The 22,180-nt window shown below is 42.6% G+C and overlaps 1 protein-coding gene and 1 long non-coding RNA gene across 5 annotated transcripts in view; one reads left to right on the plus strand and one right to left on the minus strand.

Annotated features, from left to right (window-relative positions):
- The window catches only part of RNF144A (ring finger protein 144A), a 70,294-nt gene that overhangs the window by 44,040 nt on the left and 4,074 nt on the right, over positions 1–22,180 (minus strand). For 2 of the 4 annotated variants that reach the window (XM_054820980.1, XM_054820982.1), the window contains exon 2: positions 7,682–7,771. The exons of 1 other annotated variant lie outside the window; for it this stretch is intronic. The gene's annotated coding sequence lies outside the window, so the exon portion shown is untranslated. Of the gene's footprint in view, positions 1–7,681; positions 7,772–12,914; positions 13,023–22,180 lie in introns of all 4 variants that reach the window. One more of the 4 variants, XM_054820979.1, reaches the window with a different exon arrangement.
- LOC129204642 (uncharacterized) lies at positions 307–19,150 on the plus strand. Its single transcript, XR_008576459.1, has 4 exons — positions 307–401; positions 2,562–2,696; positions 13,029–13,132; positions 17,421–19,150. It is a non-coding gene; the product is annotated as an uncharacterized LOC129204642 (long non-coding RNA).

Genomic DNA, 22,180 nt, shown 5'->3' on the forward strand with positions numbered 1-22,180 from the left:
CAGCAAAAAGCAATCATGTCAACCATTTAATGTTAGTTCAATGTTAAAAAAATAAAGCAGAAAAGCCTTAGTAAAACAAAATTTTACTGGAAAAAGTTATTATTAACAAGGCTGAATTAAAAAATGGTAGTTAAAGATATTCTACACTTTCTAGAGGCCACATGTCGAACATTTTAGATAGTAGGAACCTTTCCAAGTTCAACTCGTGCTTTCCCAAACCAAACAAGGCATAAACCACAGAAGCCTGCCCTCTTTTCAGCTTCTGGGAAGATCACAGATGCGGCTGTTCATTACGGTCCCAACCAAGTAACACGGCACACACACACACCACCCACCCAGCTCTCGAGACATACCCTCCTATTTAAAGGGAATCCACTGTACTAAGAAATGAATCTTTTTTGGTAAGTTCTGTAATTGTTACTTTTTCCTATTTACTTTAATGGTCACTACAGTGTTTTATGTTAAGGAGACTGTGAAAGAGCAGCCACAGTGGTCTGACATTCCAGTTTAAAATAGAGACGTTTGGAAAGGAATTGTTCCAGAGGTTCTAAACTAAACAACATGGACTGCAACCCACTACTTAAAATAAGCTTCTGTGGTTTGTTTTTAGATATTCCTAGTAACAAACTCAATCTGATTGCTCTCTCTTGGTTGACTTTATTGCACCTAGCAATCTACGAGGCCAGTAATAGAAATTTCATTTAAAATATGGCCATTAATGTTGCTAAAGATAGTCTATTACATGAGTAAGCTGTGACACGGGCCTGAAGTAATTCTCTAGATTATTTTCTTTTTTTGTCAAAGGACAATAAGTGCTTGGCTAGGAGTTAAGAGCTCTACATGCTTTTAGGATGAAATAGTTTGTCAATATTAAAATAGACAGGAAGAAAACTTTCAGAGGGAAGGAACTGAACCCTGGAATTTCTCCATATTTAAAGACACCCCCTCTCCCCCTCCCACCAAAGAACAAGTGTTTAATCATCAAAGGTATCCTACATCTCTTTGCTGGAATCCTTGGTTAACCTACATTGTCTGCTAATACAGTATTTTGCCCTAGTTAATTGGCAAAGACAGCCCTTTAGCTTCTTTCCAGCAGGAAACCAATTAAATAGATTCAAGAGCAAAGCAGTGCTACTTTAAAAACAAACAAGAGGGAGGAGCACAGTAGCTGGCTGCTGCTTCTCCAGAAGAGTCGGAACAAGCCATTTGTTTAAAAATTGGAGACACATGGGCAGTGCATCTTCTTTACACCAGTCAGCACAAGTGGGAGCAAGAGCATCACAACTTGAACAAAGGTACTCGGTGGGCTTCAGATCTCATTTAGGTGGGCAAGGCCAGAGCAAAGCAGGGTAGGAAGGCCATACAATGTAACAGAAGATGGGAAATTCAGGGTTTCTTTCATCCATACTTGTCATGGTTTAACCCCAGCCAGTAACTAAGCACCTTGCAACTGCTCACTCACCTCTCCCCTCCCAGTGGGATGGGGAAGAAAATGGGAAAACAACGCCACTACCCACACTTCATGGGTTGAGATAAAGACAATTTAATAGGATAATAAAGGAAGAGAATTAATGATAATGATAAAAAAATATAAAACAAGTGATGCATAAATGCAATTGCTCACTACCTGCAAAAAGAGCCCCTGATGCCCAGTCTGCTTCTGAGCAGCGATCCCACCTCCCGGCTGGCTTCCCCAGTTACATACGGAGCACGACGTTCTACGGCAGGGAATGTCCCTTTGGCCAGTCTGGGTCAGCTGTCCTGGCTGTGCTCTCCCAGCTTCTTGTGCACCTGGCAGGGCACAGTGAGAAGCTGAAAAGTCCTTGACTTAGTGTAGGCACTACAGCTACCTAGCAGCAACTAAACCATCAGTGTGTTATCAACATTACTCTCATACTAAATCCAAACCACAAAACTATACCAGCTACTCTAAAGAAAATTAACTTTATCTCAGCCAAAACCAGGACAATACCAACTCTGTTCTAAATGGAGAATAGGGAGGTTTTTGCACCAGACATGCCGCATCAGCTGTAAGCCAAGGCAATGCTACGTAAGCTTTAAGGCTCTGAAGTCTAATAGCTGAAGTCACACACTTGACTTAATGGGGAGTTTGGGAATATGACTGACAAAACAACTAGGTCAGTAAGTACTGGCACATTTGTAGTCAATTCATACTTTAAAAAAACAAACCCCCCCACTAATGAAAGTCTACAGAAGACAGTGAAGATGAGAAGGACATGCAGACCAGGAAACATCCAAAAACAGGATTTAAAAACATATAAAGTATAAGCTAACCCCACGGGGCTTCTAATTGTGTGGTTGTTAGCAAACGAATAAAAGCAACTAACTATTTGTAAAAATGCCCGATAAAGTTGACAAAAAAAAATCAGTAGAAAAAAATAAGCACAAAGGAATGGATCAGGGTCACAAAAATAGCACTATAGCGAGAATTCAAGCTGAGAGACCTCTCCCCCCAGGTGCTGGTCAGCGATGCAGGCACTTGCACTTGGGCAGAACACTTCAATACTGAGTGACAAACTGAACTTAACTTCTAACCATAGGTTTAAATCAACCGAGCTGGCTTGAGGAGGATGCATCAATACCTGCTAGTGACCTGAAATAACCAGGATGCCTGGGTTCCTGCAATGCCAGCGGTGGTCGGAGACTTAGCAGATGGAAAAAAAGCAGGCAAAGTGGTATGTAGTGCATAAGGCAATATAATTATCCTGTGTCACAGGCAGTTTGTACTCTCCTGCCTTCTCCAATACTCAAAATGAAATGTTTTCTCCTGGGGAGGTTGGCTTTGCGTTTTGGTTAAAGAAAGCGTGGTTGAGAAGTGGGTGTTGTGCTTGGAACAGCAAGCAGTGAGGTTTGAGAGGGCTCCAAGTTCCTGGAGAAGTTCCTTCCACAGCCCCTGAGAAAACTACTTCGCTTGCGCAGCTCAGCTTGTGCCTGTGACATACCAGCCACCAACCTGCTTCTTCCTCAGCCTTCGGCTCCCGTCTTTACAGACATGGGAACCAGCACCTCAAAATTATGGCAAAGACATTAAAAGGACTACTGATTAACATGGCAAGCCATAAATCAGCCTTTCACCATGGTGGCAAAGGGAAGGGACGAAGCGACAGGTCCCCCTCTCTGGGAGGCAGAGCGAGCTCCTTGGCAGCTTCATTCCCACTGCCAGTTCTTACCCTGCAGGATGGTTTCAAGCCAACCTGCAGATTTTATAGGAAAGTGAAACTGGATTGAGACACACAGAAAACAAGCCAGAATTAAAGAAAAAAAAAGAAGGAAGAGCTCAATTTCTAGCTGTTGGGGATGGGAGGAAGATTCAGTAATACCGAGATGACAGCAAACACAGAGAGCGCTACTGATCCCTGTTGGGATCAATATACTAACAGGAGAATCAAAAACGAATCAGAGATAAGATCAGAAGCCCCGTTGTAATGTCTGAATCTAGGAAGGGGCAAGAAAATTTCTCAAGTACTGCTGTAACTAATTTGTGCAAGTTGCATTCAAAAAAAAGTAGAAAAAGTCGAAGTTCTACTTGTGAAATCTCAGGAACTGAGTTTGTTACGTGGCAACGAGACCCTTTTGCACGAGACAGATGATTGCTACAAGGACTGGTATGCAGTGGTTGCCTAACTCTTCCCTGTGAAGGTCAAAATACACAACAGCAGACAAGTGTCTTGACTTGTGCCTCTTTCCCTACTTTGTAGATTGCCAGTATGCTCCAGCACATTTAAATACTGCAATCCTACTGCTTTTCCTTGTTGCTTTGTGCATCTGCAGTCAGTGCCCTCTACTCCCTTCACGTTTGCTGAAAAGGAGAAAAAAAAATTAGCTATCCCAAACTCCACTGACTCTTCCAACCCCTTCTTAACAGAAAAGTGGCCAGCTATACAGAACCTGGAACACATAATTCAGAAAGCCAATTTCACATATACACAGAATCTGTTCAAAAAGTGAACATTTGCAGCCAAATTTCAGTTCTAGAGACTGCAAAAGGAGGGGAGATGTAACTCCCATTCAGTTTTTGGCATATGGTACTATCACAAAACCTCTTAGTCAATCTGAGCTTACTAGAAACTAATATTAGGTTTAAAAAAAAAAAAAGAAAAAAAGGAGAAAACCTTCTGGGATTTGAAATAAAACCCCAGAAATGCGACTTACAGCTGTTTATTTCAATAGGATGCCAAGTCCTTCTGCAGTAATAGTGAGACATTCAGAACTAAGAATTGAAAACTTTGCAGACTGAGAAGCCCTTGCCTGGTTAAAACCACTCCACATTGCTCTGCACAAGCCACGGACCCACACATAGAAACAACCAGCAAACAAAAGAACGCAGATGGCTCTAAAATGAGCTAATACAAATTACTTTCAAAATTTTGCTTACTATAAAAAAAGTAATTTCCCACCTTCAGACCTTTCTTTGCTATTGGAGGAGAATTTTTGTGGACTAAAACCAATAAATAGGTTTAATTTTACATCCTGTTTCATGAACCATAATTAAAACCAAACTTCACTTTGTGGTTGTCACCACAAAATGAGTTTGTCACCTCTGCAGTGCAGTACTTCCTTCTTGTCACACGCTGAAAAACACCACTACTTGACTTTTGTAGGCAGATTATATTTACATTTTTAATAAATTTCATTTTAGCTGTCAAAGTTTTCTACATTGTGCTGAGCCAAGCTGCACCTTTGGATACTGCTACAAAACATAACGTATTAATAATGAAAATTATGAATGTGTCACTGAAGCAAGATCATCCACACTGCACACTTGTCACTACGTTATGGTACACTGACTCAGTTATAGAGGTCTCAGCTGCCATTAGGGTTACAGACAGCTTAGAAAACATTATCTTTATCTGAAGCAAAGCCAAAATATTTTGATTGCTTCCTTCCACAGCAAAGCAAAACATGATAACTGTTTTAAGATTATAAACAATGAGATAGAAATAAACAACTCCGTAAGCAAGCCCCACAATTTCAAGCCAACACTGGATCATTAGAGAAGAATTTTGCCTTTTGGCAAACTGACTTTCCCCATCTGCTCCCTTCTCTCCCTACTAACGAGCAGGAGCAAGCTACATCTATGAAAGCATCTCTGAAGATGACAAGACGCACAAGCTTTTCTCTAGATGCTCAGGAAAGATCAACAAGTTCTGCCACTGTGTTCACTATCACATTGACAGGAGTGGTGGGCTCCTGCTAGACAAGGAAAATCGAGAGGGCAACACTCCTCTGCTTTGTATTAATAGTCTGAACTATGTATGGTGTGTTCTTGTTTGTTACACAAATACCTCATCATCATCCGTATGCCACAAATATTTTCCAATACAGACCTCTGCCAAGATATGCTCCATTTCAGTAATCCTGTGGAGTCAATTCAGTTAAATAGGGTTGGTGGGCAGCAGAAAGGTTCAAAAACCCAAGGCAGATTTCAGCTATTTATGTGCACAATATGTCAGAGCTGCTCTCATTGATCACAGAAGTCCACAAAAGATCGTAGAAGTCAACAGTTGTTTCACATTTGCCAGAACAATGACGCTAAACTGAGGTTTCTACTTCTTTAAGAAAAAAGAAAGACCAGCTCTGCATGCTTTTCCAAGAGACTGGACACAGGTCCCAAGAGTACTTTACGCACACTTTTCCACTTGTATTTCAAAAAAGGGGATGTGGTGCCTGGAGAGGTTCGAGCATCTTTAGAAAGACCTCAGCAGAAAATTAAAACAGGGATATGAGAAGAAGCTGCACTGCTGGTAAGGTGGTGGTGGGGAACGGGTGCGGAGGCAGACCTGACGGCGTGGGACTCTCAGGGAGAGGGATGGTGAGCTGATCTCAGGGAAGGAGGCCAAGGGACCTTGGCTTATTTAGCTTCGCACGTGGAGATCCAGAAGAGATATGATCACTCCCTGAATACACGATGCAGGGTAATGTACATCTCACAGTGGGAGAGGAATTATTGAAGCGAAAAAGACATCATTGACCACAAGGACAGACATGTATAAAATTGTCATTGTCATTTATTGGAGAAACTCTAAGTTTCTGAGAGATGCATTGCTTGTTTCTATTACAGCTTTCCAAAAGCAGAGGGAGCAGAAATACTGATTATTTGTAAACTGAAAGTTTATGAAAGGAATTATACTATCTACAGCCCAAATTGTGAGGGACCCAAGAAATCCTTTCCACTTCTCTGTATTTTAATTTTAATTCAACTAGTTAAAATAAAAAGAAAGCAATGAAGCTGTAGAATTGTTTTTTGAACCTCAACTTGCTTTTTCAGCAAGGGATACAGAAAATTATGTCAGACATTTTGGTTTTAAATTAAATGTCTCCCTTTTTTCCCCATTTTGTTCTTCTGCTAGTGAAAAAGATGTGACAAAAAAAGATCTTTTTCACTTAGTTTTCATCTGGGATTTTTTTTTTCTGCTCACTTTTTTAGTACTATTTCAACAAGCTTTACAATTAAACAGTACTTCTTTACACTAAGACATGTTACTCAAACTGTATGCTCAGCTTGTTACACTGAAAGCTCAATACTTAAATTCAAGCCAATGAGGGCAAGATTTTGCTTTCTTCACAAGATTTTTTTCCTGTGATCAGAAAAAGTCAAGCAAAAACATCATTACACTTTGATAATTAAGCCAAGAACTTGAGTTTCAAAGGAAAGGAGAAAAAAAATTACAATGTGCCAGTCTGTAAGTATATGACTTTTCAATACTATTTCCAGAAGATGCATGCACGCGAAGGTGGCATTGCTTGGGAAAATGGAAAGCTACCAACAGCAAATCACAAGCTCAGGCAAATGAAGAATCTAAAAACGTCATTATTTCTGCATATAGGCATGTATTAGAGTAAGCATAATGCAGCACTTCCAGCTCTAGTGATATTTACAGGATGATCTCTTCCAGACCGCAAACAGAGAAATGGACAGACTTTAAATATTTAAACAGAATTTTTACTGCCTTCTAGAAGACAAGAAGATAAATATTTGCCTTTTTTTTTTTTGATTGACTGGAAATGCATTTATCAGATATATCAACAATTTGCTATGGAGTACATATAGATCTGTAGCCATTTCAAAAGGAAATCACTTTTTTATTATCTCACTTCCTTATTTGGGGTATGGATTTACTGCTGCGTAACATTGAAAGTGTAGTATTGTGGGACATTAAACTATTAAATCAAGGACCATATATGAAAGCAAACCTGGTTCTGTTATAGAGATATAGAGATACATATTATATAGAGACATAAAAATAAAACTCTAGTGAACCCATTTTAGGTAGTACCGTAAAACTGTGCTTTGAAGACAGTTATCAAACTGCACCAAAACAAGTCTTTCTCTCTGCACCTTGGACTTTGCTAGGAAGTTAACTAGAATGGCGATATTCTTGTTTTCCTACATTCAGTTGGTAAATGAACCAACCCTTTTCATTCCAGAGCTCCATAATTAAAAGCAAACTTTGACAAATTCCCTCCTCTGTAGTAGGTTGGGCTACGTGGGTTTGATTTTTATGGGAGGAACACAAGAGCAATTCCCAAGACCCGTGTCTCGGGCACTTCCCCCAGCTCCTGTTGGCGTACCAGCCCTATGAAAGAGCGGCTGCGTTGGAAACTGCATCTGTCTGCGTCCCGGCCAAGTGTTGTCAAGACAGTCAATGCAAACGCCTACCACAACAATCTCTCCTTTGTCAGTCACAGGGATCCCATGAGAAAGCACCAACCAGTCTAGGAATTTGGCTCAAGGTAGCGTTAGACAAGCCTGAAAAACAAAAAAATAAGGGTCAGACTTTATTTAGATTGACTGTATAAAACCGGAACTAACAGCTCCATTCTGTCAAGGAGCTTTTAAAATTGTGTGGTGGCACAAGTGGTCTTACTGCAGACAGACAAAATTCAGCTCTTAACCCTTTCTACTCTCTGCACTTACTGCCTGTTTGTATTTATCAGCTTGGGAGGATTAATCCTATTACACAAGAGATCTATTAATGTTTTTAATGCAATGGAGTTCCAAGCCTGAACGGGAAAAACACATTTTACTATCATCTTACATAGCTGCAGCCCTTATGATCCAGAACTTCAGGAAAACATACTCTGAAGGCCCACACATCACATCCAGCAATAGAATTGGGGACTTCTTATGTACAAGACCAAGAGTGAACTACAACAACTGTCCACGCACTTAGCAAAACATTTCTAGAAACCGTACCAGGAAAACATACATACAAAGCCACATGCAAAGCCCAGCACTTTGAGCAAAATCAGTCTGTAGGCAGAGCATTTTAATAAATGTGATGACATGCCAGGGAAGAGGAGGAATTCAGAACACAGCAATTGGCAGGAGTCCAATTTTCACTCCAAGATATTTCCCATTTTCACATTTATCCAACAGTGTTATTTCTGCGAGAGAAATCATCGGGTCCGTTTCTTTCCAGTGAATACTCAGAAAACATATAGCCTGAAACTGAGTATGTAGAATTTTTTTTAACATAAAACCTGTCCTTTATTACTAAAAAAAATGCAGTTTAGAATTAGTTTATAGCCAAACACACAAGATTCTAGTCTTCCTTATTCATCTTAAGTTTTAAACAACATGCTATTTAAAAATACTTGTAACTATTGAAGCATGCATTAAGCTTTGGAACTTCTAAAAATGAGCATTTAATTCCTGCAACATTCTCATCCTCCACTCTCTGATTTCTGTTTAGAGAGATGTGATATGGGAAAACCATCTACCAAACTTTTAGATAACCCCCCCCCAAAAAAATAGGAGTTAGAGGAATGGCCTGACAGCTCAGGCAACCTTTACTTGGATGACCTCAGATATACATGCACTGTAACATTTTAGGCCACTGATCAGTTATTCAACCAACAGTTATGTCACCAAAAGGAGGTTCCCTCCTCCCTTCTTGCACATCCTCCTCACTTTAACCTTCCCCTCCCACTTACTTCTTTGCCACAAACCCTGCTTGAAAAATAGGAAATATAACAAAATTGTGTCATTGCCCTCTTCCCACATTCGCTCAACATTTAAGGAGTAAAAAGTGACAAACAAAATCTATTTTCATTACTGTATATCTGCTTGTAAAATAAGAAAACAGCTTCCTGGAGCTTAGGGTCAGAAGGACCACTGGATGCATTAGCTTGTTAATCTGAACACCACAAATAATTACCCATTTCCCAAGTACCCTGACAGCAAGACAAATAATTTCACATGGCTAACAAGTACTGCCCAGGCACATGACCTGCCTTGGGCTGGACTTCTTAAGAGATCCACCACTTTCTCTAATAGTGGGAAGAGCAATTTACTTGTTTGAAGGGCTGCAGCTGCTCACCTTCTTTCCATTTAGAACTTCAGCCAGTGGTTCTAGTTATGACTCTCTGTATTGGGTTTGTGTGGCAAGGTTTTGGTAGCAGAGGGCTACAGGGGTGGCTTCTGTGAGAAGCTGCTAGAAGCATTTTGGGCAACATTACTCACTGCACCGGGTTTGCATGGCTTCTGTGAGAAGCTGCTAGAAGCTTCCCTTATGTCCAACAGAGCCAATGCCAGCCGGCTCCAAGATGGACCCGCCGCTGGCCAAGGCCAAGCCCATCAACGATGGTGGTAGTGCCTCTGAGATAACAGAGTTAAGAAGGGGGGAAAAGAACTCCTGCAACACTAGGAGCAATTGCAGCCAGAGAGAGGAGTGAGAAGATGTGAGAGGAACAACTCTGCAGACACCATGGTCAGGGAAGAAGGAGGGGGAGGAGGTGCTCCAGGGGCAGGAGCAGAGATTCCCCTGCAGCCCATGGAGAAGACCAAGGTGAGGCAGGCTGTCCCCCTGCAGCCCATGCAGGTTCATGGTGGAGCAGATATCCACCTGCAGCCTGGGGAGGACCCCACACCAGAGCAGGTGGAGGCACCCAAAGGAGGCTGTGACCCCGTGGGAAGCCCACACTGGAGCAGGCTCCTGGCAGGACCTGTGGCCCCGTGGAGAGAGGAGCCCACGCCGGAGCAGGTTTGCTGGCAGGACTTGTGACCCCATGGGGGACTCACACTGGAGCAGTTTGCTCCTGAAGGTCTGCACCCCATGGAAGGGACCCACACTGGAGCAGTTCATGAAGAACTGTAGCCCGTGGGAAGGACTCATGTTGGACAAGTTGGTGGAGGACTGTCTCCCATGGGAGGGACCCCATGCTGGAGCAGGGGAACAATGAGAGGAGTCCTCCCCCTGAGGAGGAAGGAGCAGCAGAGACAATGTGTGATGAACTGATCACAACCCCCATTCCCCATCCCCCTGTGCCACTGGGCGGGAGGGAGAGAAACAGGGAATAAAGTTAAGCCTAGGAAGAAGGGAGGGGTGGGGGAAGATGGTTTAAGGTTTTTTTAATTTTATTTTCTCATTACCCTACTCTGATTTGATTGGCAATAGTTTAAATTATTTTTTCCCCAAAATCAAGTCTATTTTGCCCATGACGGTAATTGGTGAGTGATCTCTCCCTGTCCTTATCTTGACCCACGAGCCTTTCATTATATTTTCTCTCCCCTGCCCAGCTGAGGATGGGGAAGTGATAGAGCAGCTTTGGTGGGCACGTGGCCTCCAGCCAGAGTCAACCCATCACGCTCTTGCTCTCCAAATGGGAGGAGTAGGAGGAAAATAAAAAATAAAAAAGAGAGTAAAAGAAAGTTAGTACAAGATTCTTTCTTCTCAAGGCAGCCAAGATGCTCAGTCTCTTCTCATACTGTTGGGGTAAGGTTAGCATTTAAGCTGCCTGCAAACTCCTTTCCTACAGCTCTACCACAGATGTTTTCCAGCTCTTCTGCCAGCCCTTCTTCTTAGCACAAAACTTGTCCTGGCCAGTACTCTCAGTCATTGCATCAGCTTCATCCGACTCAGGCGTCTGCTGACCTCTTTCATCCTCTTAAAATCTTGTCCTTGCCAGCACCTCACTCAGCACTTCGCTAACCGCTCGCTCCACCAGCGCTGCCTTCCTGGGGCCCTCTCTCTCACTTTTATCTTTCAAGGCCAAGAGGGATCCCGAGGCAACAATTCCCTTTTTATCAGCAGCGTTTGTCTCTCCTCCTGTTTGCTCCTGGGCAATCTCTTCCAGCCACAAAACTTCAGTCATCCTCTCTCCAGAGGGACCTCACAGATTTACCTCCCATTCCAAGCCTCTCTCTCCTTATCCAAACTGGAAGTTTCAGTCCTCCTCTCTGGCATTTCCTTGGAGATATCCAGCTACTAGGTTAAGCCCTACACAGGGCCAGACAAACATCTTATCTCCCCTCCCACACAAGGCTTTCCCAAGAGGCTCTTCCTTGATTAGCCAGCATCCTGCCAGTCCCCCAGCGGGCAGGCTGATCGTGACATTCAATACAACCTGCACATCTAAATCCTGTAGAAAGAACATGCAAAATATATATAAAATGCAGTCTTTTCTTTCTAATCTGTCAGAAAACTAAAATGCTCATCCAGGCACTTAAGATCTTTCTCCTTTTCTTGGGCTTCAACCAAGAAAATTTGACTTTGAGAAGTATTTCTGAAGGGACATAAGCAACGGTCATCTCCCCTGTAGGCCACCTTGCCATTTTAACCCTTTTTTGCTGTTTAATTCATAAAAAAACCACTAAACTCCTTCTCTGTAATTTTAATAACCTTCTCAGCCTGTTTTCTTTTGATTGTTTTTTACCAGTGTTTAAGAGCCAGCTGCCTACTTCTGATCAGCCAGTGACATTATCTTCCATCACCAACAGAGCAATCTATCTCACAGAGATGGATCTGACAGATCAATCCATCCAATCTATATTAGACATTTGTCTTTGGATGAGATGAAGTCTGTCCTAAAATTATGTGGACAGGGATCCAATAAATACAAATAAGACAAATGCAGGGGGAAAAAAAAAAGGCTGCTTGCACCCCACCCTTTCCACATTAAATCACTACCAGGAATTTTTTCAGCACTAAATTCTTGTGGCTCTTTCTATACCTCCTGCAGGTTTTCAAAAGATATTTTAAAGATGTGAAAACTAGGACCAGACACCAAATTTGAGTATTACTATAATTAATGACATGCAGAGAGAAAAATGTTTCTTTTATAAATGACATCAGCCAATGATTAAACTAGCCCTCTCTCCTCTCCCTGCAACAGTGCCCTGGTAACAAAGTTCTGTATCCAGTATGATCCCTAACACCTCCGCAGAGATGCTGCTTTCCAGGATGCAGTCTCCCATGCTACGGATGTCCAGAAAACTTGTCACTGAGAAATATGACTGCATACCTACCTTTGGTTTTACTCATCAAAAAGAAATAATTCTTTGTGGCCGCTTACTTACCATTAAAATCTGGGAATGGCAGATTGTTGAACAGCCTAATCTGCCTTTTTCTTTTTTTAAAGCTTCTGTCATACAAATGAAACTGCTAAATGGTGTCTGGTGTAGTCCTAGTCCTTCTGGAGCATCTTGATTCCCAGTTGATTTCCCACAGACATCTACTTGTTTATACTGTGCAGTCAGCTGCTGTTCCATTCACCCGGCATGCTTTTGCTGACACGCTGTAATGGGTCTGGTTTTCCCAACAAGAAATCTCTATTGTACAGGGCCATGAGCTGACAGGCAGAATTAGGAAACCTGTGTCAGGCTCAGCACAGGACCAGTGACAGATGCGGAAAGAAAGGCTGTGGGATCTGCTCTATATTTGTGTGACAGCCTATGGTTCATCTGTTTTTTGTGTCAGCCAACAGTAGCTAGGAGGCATGAATGGCTGTGAAACTCATCTCCCCCCACTTCATCCTGTCAGAGCTGATGATGCAGCTCACCGCCCAGCAGCCACAGGGTCCAAGGACAAAAGCTAAAGGACGCATAGGAAAAGAGGATAAAGTTTGACAAGTTATATGCACAAGAAGGAATTTCAGCTTTGGATTCTCGCCTTTACTTATGGTTGTGACAACATGTGATTAGGCAAGATGTGATGTCCTCACCAGCCTCCTTAGCCTTGCCAGGAAACTGCATTTCATACAGTCTTACACTGTCACCCCTACAGAAAGAGGGAAGAACCGCAGGGTGAAAGATGAGATCCCTCGGCAGCGACAGCTCTGGCAGGACCCAGGGACACAACGCACTCAAATCGAAATTCTGCTATGCAAGGTATTTACATGCTGCAACCAAACCGAAGTCTTGGGATCCCTGTGCCAGGGCGGTTACACAGATTACATCTTGAAACACTTAAGCAGGCACACATGACCTTTGGGTGAAGCTCCTTGCTGCTCAGCGTCAGCCTAACTCTGCTGTCATTCAAGCCGGGAGGTGAAATTCCCACGGACTCCCTGGAGCAGGGTCTGAGGCTACCCACCCACCGCAATCCTTCCCCTCCTTCCCTCGGGTTTACAGGTCCCACATCACAAACGTTATTCAGGTTACCACGGCTGAACAGTTATTGGTCTGGCTGGTTCATAACAATAAGATGCTTTTTATCAGATCAGATGTGGGAAGGTCATTAAAGGCTTTTTACAGAAAGCAGCTACATGTTTTCATGAAGACAGAAAAGCTCAAAGCACAGTGATAAAAGGTATTTTAATAGATCCATTCATACTAATAGATGAGATACTGTGTGCTGAAAACAGGGAAGTACATTACATTTCTAACATGATAGGCCAGAAGATTTAATTACTAGCTTTGCTTTGAACCTGACAGCTATTACTACTCTACTAACTCCTGGACGCACTTGCAAAAGAAGCCTTGTCATTTTAGATTTGTAAGAAGAGGTGGTCTTAACTTGGATTTAACTACCAATTTAGTATAATATGTGCAACAGAAAAGCACACACAATTAAGCCTTCATGAGAAGGCAACTCCTCCCACATACACACCTGCTCATTAAAAAGTTGGAATGGAAAAGTGTCTTCCCTATATTTATTTTTCCCTTCCAGTGAAGAACAAACAATCAAAACCTACTGTTAACATAATGAAATCAGCATTTCATATTTATCTTACTGGAGAAGGTTTTGTAATCCTTCCAGATGATCTTCAAATGCAGTAAAGTTGATAAAATATTGTATGGATTCCTAAAAAAAGGGAGATGTAGGCATATCACACCACTTCGAACAGTCTTAATACTGTGTAAGAAAAAAAATGCTTTTTCCACATGGCTTGCTAGTCTAATGTCTTAAAGAAAAATATTAAAATAATTTAACTATGATTTGGATGGAAGTGCCAAGTGGTGTAAAAAAACCCCCGAATTTTGGAAAATTTCTATCCATCCTTCAGACATATATGAGAATATAAATCCATTTGCAAATATTTTTTAAAGCTATTGTTCACTTCAAGTACTAGAAATAAATTAAACTGGAGTCTAAGGGCAGGTTCAGCCTGACCTAGAATTCCACACAGATTTAATCTGACCTCGTTTTGACAGTCAATCACAAAGCAACCAGAGAAGTTGCTGCTCATCTCAGGTACTTTGAAACACACAAAGTATGACTGAGAAAAAGGTAGTATATTTTTTTTTTAAGGAAGGAAGTTTTCATTTTAAATGCCCTAGATTTGCATTCCTGCCGTCCTGAAGCGCCTACATTCGCCCTTGAAACATGAGCACACGAGAGATTGAGTGGGTGAAGAAAAATACACAGGGCAACCCCTTTCAGGCCACTAAACGTCCGCACAAAGTGCGACAAAGGTACAGAGGTTGAGAGAGGTACAACTGCATTTTGTACGGTCTACAGCCGGATGGACAGACTTGGCAATGGTTGATCACTGCTGACTGGCAGTGAGCTACACCACCAAAACAAAGGCAGAACAGAAGGCAGGAAGAAATTTCTATAATGGTGTTATCCCAGAGCATACGCTCCCTGCACCCCTGGAAGTGTGTGGGGGTGCTCTCCCTACACCTACTGGATTAGAGCTGTGACTGTCAGTGCTCTTCCCCTGCACCTTGTCTTGTATCAGCACATTTACCAGAGGTGCTGTATCAGTTAAGAGATGACTATGGTACTTTGATGGACAAGGGAATTAGATATGCGATTTATCTTCAGTTCCCTGCCTCAGGTTTCCCCATGTAGCCTCAACACCAAGCCAACCAACCAACACCCCCCTACACACACAGGAGAACACAGGGAGAGAGCGTAAAAGATGGGAATGATCCAAACAGGAACTGTCAGGAAGGAATACACAGCTCTGTATACAGGGTACACAGCCCCTTCTCTGTGTACGCTGCTACTCATTTACAGCACGGCATGCAACGCTGTAATTCATACCACCACAGCAGTCAAAGGCCCCCATTCAGCCCGGCTGCCCCACGGCTAGCACCAGACAATCCTCCAGGGCGGCTCTGAAATAACTCACATCTTCCCTGTCATACAGTACTGCTCACCCATTTACAGGCACACCAAGTCTCCGCACATTAGGAGTTCCTACCCTTTTAAGATGTACCATCAGATGCCCAATGCTCTTGTTCGTTTTGAGACAGATTGCCCTGAAGCCACTTGCTTTGCATTTGTGTGCTTTGCATGTGTGGTACTTCCCCAGAAGAGAGGACATCTGCCTATATTTACATTATTCTTTTCTGAGGAACTCGTCTTTTTTTTTTTTTTGACAGTTCTATTATATGACTTTACTGCTAACATCCATAGGAAATGTTAACACATAAAAACAGCAACTATTTCTGGAGATAGTTTATGCAAAGTATCCCTGTTTCAAAATATCCTCATTTCCTTGTTTCAGTGTACTGAATGGCTGCTGAGTAGGAAGAAAAAAAAATGAAACTGGAGGAGGGTTTTTTGTAATATTATTATGAAAAGTAACTGTTTTAGAGAAATACAGGAATAGTATATTTAGAAAAAAGTTCTCAGGCAAATCAGGGAATTTTTTCTGATCCCTGCAGACATCCCACCACCGTAAATATATATTAGTTTTAAATGGCAGGAGTCACCTCAATTAAAGAGAAAGTCAGTTTGGCATTTAGGCTCCCTAAGCAGATAATGATGTAATCACAGAAGACACTGTTATGAAGCGTTCTTGAGCATTTATAAATGCATCAAAACATGATGTGTTTATCTCAGATGTATTCAAAATTAAGATTTCCATACCAAATAGGAACACAAGTCTTTTATATTATTTCTTATTGTCATGTTACAGCATTTACCATTTTCAAGTACTAGAGCTCTGCATATTTCCACTGAATGGAAATAATCAAAGCTCTGATGAACGTCTGGGAGGGATCTCACTGAGGAACCTCTGAATTCCTCCCACTCAAGCCCTGGAACATTTGGGCAGCAGACAAAGACATTGGCTAACATGAAACACCTAAGCTCAGGTCTACATCTTCTACAAAGAGCATTTCCCACAGGTTTCTTAGAAGACCTGCTTGCTGATGGTCACATAGTAACCTCCTGCAACCCTCCAGCAACTTTCAAGTGCACAGATACCTACTGCCTTCTCAATCACCACTCCAAATACCTGTTTAGAGGTGGGCCACTCACTTTTAGCTTCAGGTAGTTCTCAGTATGTCCTTTAAGCTGCCCTCTTCCATCAGACAACCACTGACCCCACAGCCTTACCCTGGATGTGCTGGTTTTCCCCTTTCCCTCCCGGAGGGGTGGGCAAGCAGCCTGCTACATGGAGGAGTGGGCCACTTTGACCTGCTAGCAGTTTTACACGGCCCTTGCAGTAATGCAGGCAGTTACACAGGGAAAAGATAGGGCTGCTGTTTCTGTAGCAATTCAGTTGTGCTTTACTTAAAAGTCATTTTCTTGGTTTGCTTCAGACCTCCCTCCTCTCACCCCCCAGATGACCAACTTTTTAGCATAATTGGCAAACATTAAAGAAACAAAAATCAAAGTCCAAGAAACATTTATCAGAAACCTTTAAATTAGAAAATATCTAGTTCTTACTGTAACCTAGTGAGTTCTACTGTCTTTCATTTAAGCATACTTAAAGTGGAAGTGTTCAAGGCCAGGTTGGATGGGGCTTTGGGCAACATGGTCTAGTGGAGGGTGTCCCTGCCCACGGCAGGGGGGTTGGACCTGGATGATCTTTAAGGTCCCTTCCAACGCAAACCGTTCTATGATTCTATGATTCTTCCCTTAAGTTACTTTGACTGTAAAGTATATTATTTTTAGAAGAACAAGAATTTCCTCTCTCTCAAACTCCAAATACTGTGAATTCTTCAAAAACTCCGTAACCTGTAGGGCTGGACAATTCCCATGTCATCCATGGTAACGGAATCATATGAAAGCTCCCTTAGTATTTAGAAGGCAAGTAGATTTTCATGATGGTTGAGGTGACTTTGATAGCACATCCAGATGTGCACATCCACATATTGTTTTACCCCAGCACTCTCCAAGTTGTAATTATAGTAACATTGTCCAGGGTAGCACAAAAAGTGTTTGAGATTTTTTTTGTTTTTCAATAAAAGCATCATCTTTTCCCTCTTCCAACAGTTCAACATCAGAATTAGTTGATACCACAGTGAGAAATACACAGTTATTTCAATGAAAAGAATGGTTCTGTTTCAAAGGGTGAGAAATGAAGCTGTATGAGAAAAAGATACTAAGGTAAGAGGAAAAAGCAGAGATCCTGAATGACCCTGCTGCCCTTCCAGCAATCCCTCCTGAAGCTGCCACTAGCAGCAGCATTGCCTGCCAGAAAAATGGTACATCGCTATTATTAGCACAATGAGGGGACATGATGGGTTGACTCTTCCTTATATTGGCAGCTATGTTGAACGATTCCATCCAAAAGCAACAATTCCCATTAATAAAAGTAACAAGGATAGGCCTGCATTTGGCCAGAGACCAGTAGAGTTGTGGAGGAGAGGAAAACAAAAAAATCAAACCAAAGAAATGCCAAAAAACCCATGCAGACCTTTCAGACATGAGAAAACAGAAGACTGATCTTCCCAAGAAAGAGCAACCCCTGAAAACACATTTACCTGTAACTATAATAAACATTCATAGAAGTACTCTAAATTGAAAGGCAGGGAACACAGCCATAAACATTACATTTCATCCAAATCTGTGAACTTCAGCTTTTTAAGGAGCTAATGGAAATGTGAAGTGACTGGTGAAAATATTTAGCGCTAACTGACAGTTTGCTAAAAAGACTATCACACTCTTTGGATTTATGAGTCGTCTAAGGATTTGTCATAACTTGATTTTAAGCTAAGTATCTAATGTGAACTGAAGCTAGAACCACGTTGCGGCTCCCTCTGAAGTGAGATTTTTCAAAGGCAATGTCAGCCTGGAATAAAAGATGAGAGAGAAGTGGGTTATCACCCTACTAATGTCTCTTTGCAGATGCAAAGAGGACAGTAAAACAAGCAAAACTATACATTTCACCCTCAATAACAGTCACTGGTAAAATATTTGAGAATGGATTTTCAGACACAAATCTATGCAAAGTACGTGGCCAACGCTGCTGCTCCAGTGGGACATCACATCATGGAAGAAACAAGATAAATATGGGACATTAAATAGTCTGAACACCACCACAGCTGATGCCCAGTGACGGCAGCGATTCAATGCGAGCCAAGCTCTGGTGCGTTTGCTCAGGCAAGCAGCAGAGAGAAGGATGAACTCTCACTGTGGAGAACCAGTGCCACGTGGATCCAAAGTACAGGGCACAACCAGACAGACATACCGGAGCCAACGCAGCGCGGACAGGTGCCAAGATGCAGCGAGCAGCAGTCCGAGCTGGCACAGGTATCCCGCAGCAGCAACCGTGGCTATCCTACCTCTCCCAGCTTCCCAGCTGCAGCTAGTAAAACCCAGTAGATGTTGTCACATCATCTTTGCTAGAAAGCTACACACACACAACTAGGAAACAATGATTGACACAAGCATGACCTAGTAATTTAAAGTAGAGAGAAGTGTTATCTGTGATCCTTTCAAAATCAAAGATGTCAACAAACAACAGAAGCACAAAGAGCACCAGGAAAAACAATTGGAAAGCTTTAATAAAGGTTGTGGGTTTTTTTAAATGCAACCATAGACTGCCTCTCCACAAATCTAACATCTCTTACACACATCCTCAACATGTACAATTGGTCAGTACTTCTTCCACAAGACTAAGAACAGACAGTATACATTAAAGATATAAGTAATGTGTAATTAATCTAAAGAAAGTAGGTATAGCTGTTTCCTCCTTGTGTTGGGTTTGCGTGGCAAGGTTTTGGTAGCGGGGCGGGGTTACAGGGGTGGCTTCTGTGAGAAGCTGCTAGAAGCTCCCCCTGTGTCTGACAGAGCCAATGCCAGCCGGCTCAAAGACAGACCCGCCGCTGGCCAAGGCCAAGCCAATCAGCGCCTCTGTGATAACATATTTAAGAAGTAGAAAAACACTTAGAGAGAGAGCTTTTGCAGCCGGAGAGAGGAGTGAGAAGATGTAAGAAACTCTGCAGACACCAAGGTCAGTGCAGATGGAGGGGGAGGAGGAGCTCCAGGCGCCAGAGCAGAGATCCCCCTGCAGCCCGTGGTGAAGGCCATGGTGAAGCAGGCTGTCCCCCTGCAGCCCATGGAGGAAGGATGAGGGGGTGTAGCGATTCCACCTGCAGCCCGTGGAGGACCCCACGCCGGAGCAGGTGGAGGCACCTGAAGGAGGCTGTGGCCCGTGGGAAGCCCACGCTGGAGCAAGCTCCTGGCCGGACCGGTGGACCCGTGCAGAGGGGAGCCCACGCCAGGGCAGGTTTGCTGGCAGGACTTGTGACCCCGTGGGGGACCCCACGCTGGAGCAGTTTGCTCCTGAAGGACTGCACCCCGTGAGAGGGACTCCCATGCTGGAGCAGGGGAACGATGAGAGGAGTCCTCCCCCTGAGGATGAAGAAGCAGCAGAAACACCGTGAGATGAACTGACCGTAACCCCCACTCCCCATCCCCCTGTGCCGCTGAGGGGGGGAAGGTTGAAGCCAGGAGTGAAGTTGAGCCCAGGAAGATGGGAGGGGTGGGGGGAAGTGTTTTAAGAGCTGATTTTATTTTCTCATTCCTCTACTCTGTTTTGCCTAGTAATAAATTAGATGAATTCCCTCTCTAAGTTTGGTCTGTTTTGCTCGTGACAATAACACATACATTCTATGTGCAGGAAGATGATGGTACAACATTAATCAAATCAGCATGAAGAAACAAACAAGACTGTAAGATATATTGAGATATCACTGTGTGAAAGCTAATTGAAAGGGTCACACGGGGTATGTTTATGCAAAACAAATACTGAGAAGAAATATGGAAATAAGACTGAATTGTGTCTGTTTGTGTCCTATCTAGTAACATCCTCCATTCAAGGAACTATATACAAGACAACTACAACAATCCTAAAAGTTTATGGGTCTAAAGAATTGCTATTACGAGACAAAATTAGTAAAAGAAAGAAGGGAGTTAAATTAGTTATTTTAACAAAAGGGAATTAACATAAGCAGCACGTTATTATAATATATGAAGAACAGTATTATAATATAATGTTTCAAAAACCAAAAAGCCTTTTCTTTCTCATCATGTACTTTCTGCAGTATTATAAAACTATTTAGGGATAAAAACTAAACACTTGCTCTTCCTCCATATTCAAAATTGTTACAAAAATATCCAAAGAGGAAGTAACAGTCTAATTTGAGACAGGGTCAAAAAATAGGAACACAATGTAAGTTGATTCATAAGCGACTGAGCCAGTAAAATCCAGTTTCCTAGGAAAGCGTGTCAAAGTGGTAGGAAGAGTTCAGACTGCAATCTCGCCTTCAGCAGGCATCTTTCCATCTGCCTACTGCTAGAAAACTTGTAGGTTTATTGGAGATAAGCTTCTACCCCTTTCACAAGTGCAACTGGAATTGGTCAAAAGGTTTAAAAGTTATTAAGAGTGAGAGCAAAAGACAGACGTTCACAGAGTGAGTTGCACATAATCTCTGTTGTCTCAGAAAATGAGGCTAAAAATATATATACACTGACTGCAAATAGCTTGGTCTGAATTTGCAGTCGCTGTTACAAGATTGCTCTGGAGACATAAGCCTGACCACACAAGTCACAGAGCATGGCTCTCATTCCGTCGGGATAGAGGCATTTCTTAATTGTGGGTAGAGAGAGATGAAGGGAAAACTGCTTCCTTAAGTAGCAATAGAAGGAAAACCAGAGTTAAATAACATTCATTTTCAGAGGATATAAACATTGTCTAAAGCATCAGGCCCAGAAAAATACAATTGCCTCAAGCAATATTTCTTGACCTCTCCTGTCGCCCCAGGGAGGAGGCCTTTGGGCAGGGAAAGGGCTTTGCACACCTGTACCACCACAGCTACCATGCATGGTCACTGCATACGGGTAGCTCTGCCCGCAAACGGGGTGCAAATTCCTCCTGATGTCACATAGAACCCCTGAGTACCTGGCAACAGCTGGGCATTTCCTAAAAGTTCTCCAAGCAAGAGCATCTGGCCAGACAGCAGGCTCAGGGCAATGGCAGACCCACCACCCTGAGTTACTCTGGGGATCGCACTGCATGTGGAGCTTCAGCAGCCATCTAGGAGGCTCATCTGTGGTAAGAACAGAAAGACTGATGTGCCAGAAAGATCCTTTTAAATACCAGAAAGGGAGAAATAGCCCCAGGTTCCTCATCATTGAAAGTGTTCGAAGTCAGGTTGGATGGGGCTTTGAGCAACCTGACCTAGTGAAAGATGTCCTTGCCCTTGGCAGAGGGCTTGGACTAGATGATCTTTGAAGGTCCCTTCCAACCCAAACTACTCTGATTCAATAACCTGGCTTCCTCACCACTTCTGCTACCCCACCAGGAACAGGGTGCATGGCTCTGCCACAGTTCGTGCATACCAGCTACCTGCAACAGGAGGAGGCTTCTCCGACTCTGCACTGTTGGACAAAATGAAAGCCTATCAGCAAGCACATGCAAATCTGGAGAGGGTGTACCTCAAGGGCAACGTGCTGAGAAGAAGAAACGTATCAGAAGTTATAATAACAACTGCTTCAGGAAAGCCAGTGAGAGGGGGACAGTATGCAATCACTTTTGACAATTCAACTAGATCTGCCCCCTACCAGACATTCTTTAGAGAAATTCAAGGGTAAAAAAAATATTGTATGTACGTAACATTATATAACTTATATTACATATATCATACATTTTATATATACACACACATATATAAAAGGATATTAATATCTGTGAGATGAAGAAATCCACACATGGTTCCCTCTCTGTGGATCCTCACCAGCAATAAAAC

Source organism: Grus americana, chromosome 3, assembly GCF_028858705.1.
Source record: "Grus americana isolate bGruAme1 chromosome 3, bGruAme1.mat, whole genome shotgun sequence".
Lineage (NCBI taxonomy): Eukaryota > Metazoa > Chordata > Aves > Gruiformes > Gruidae > Grus > Grus americana.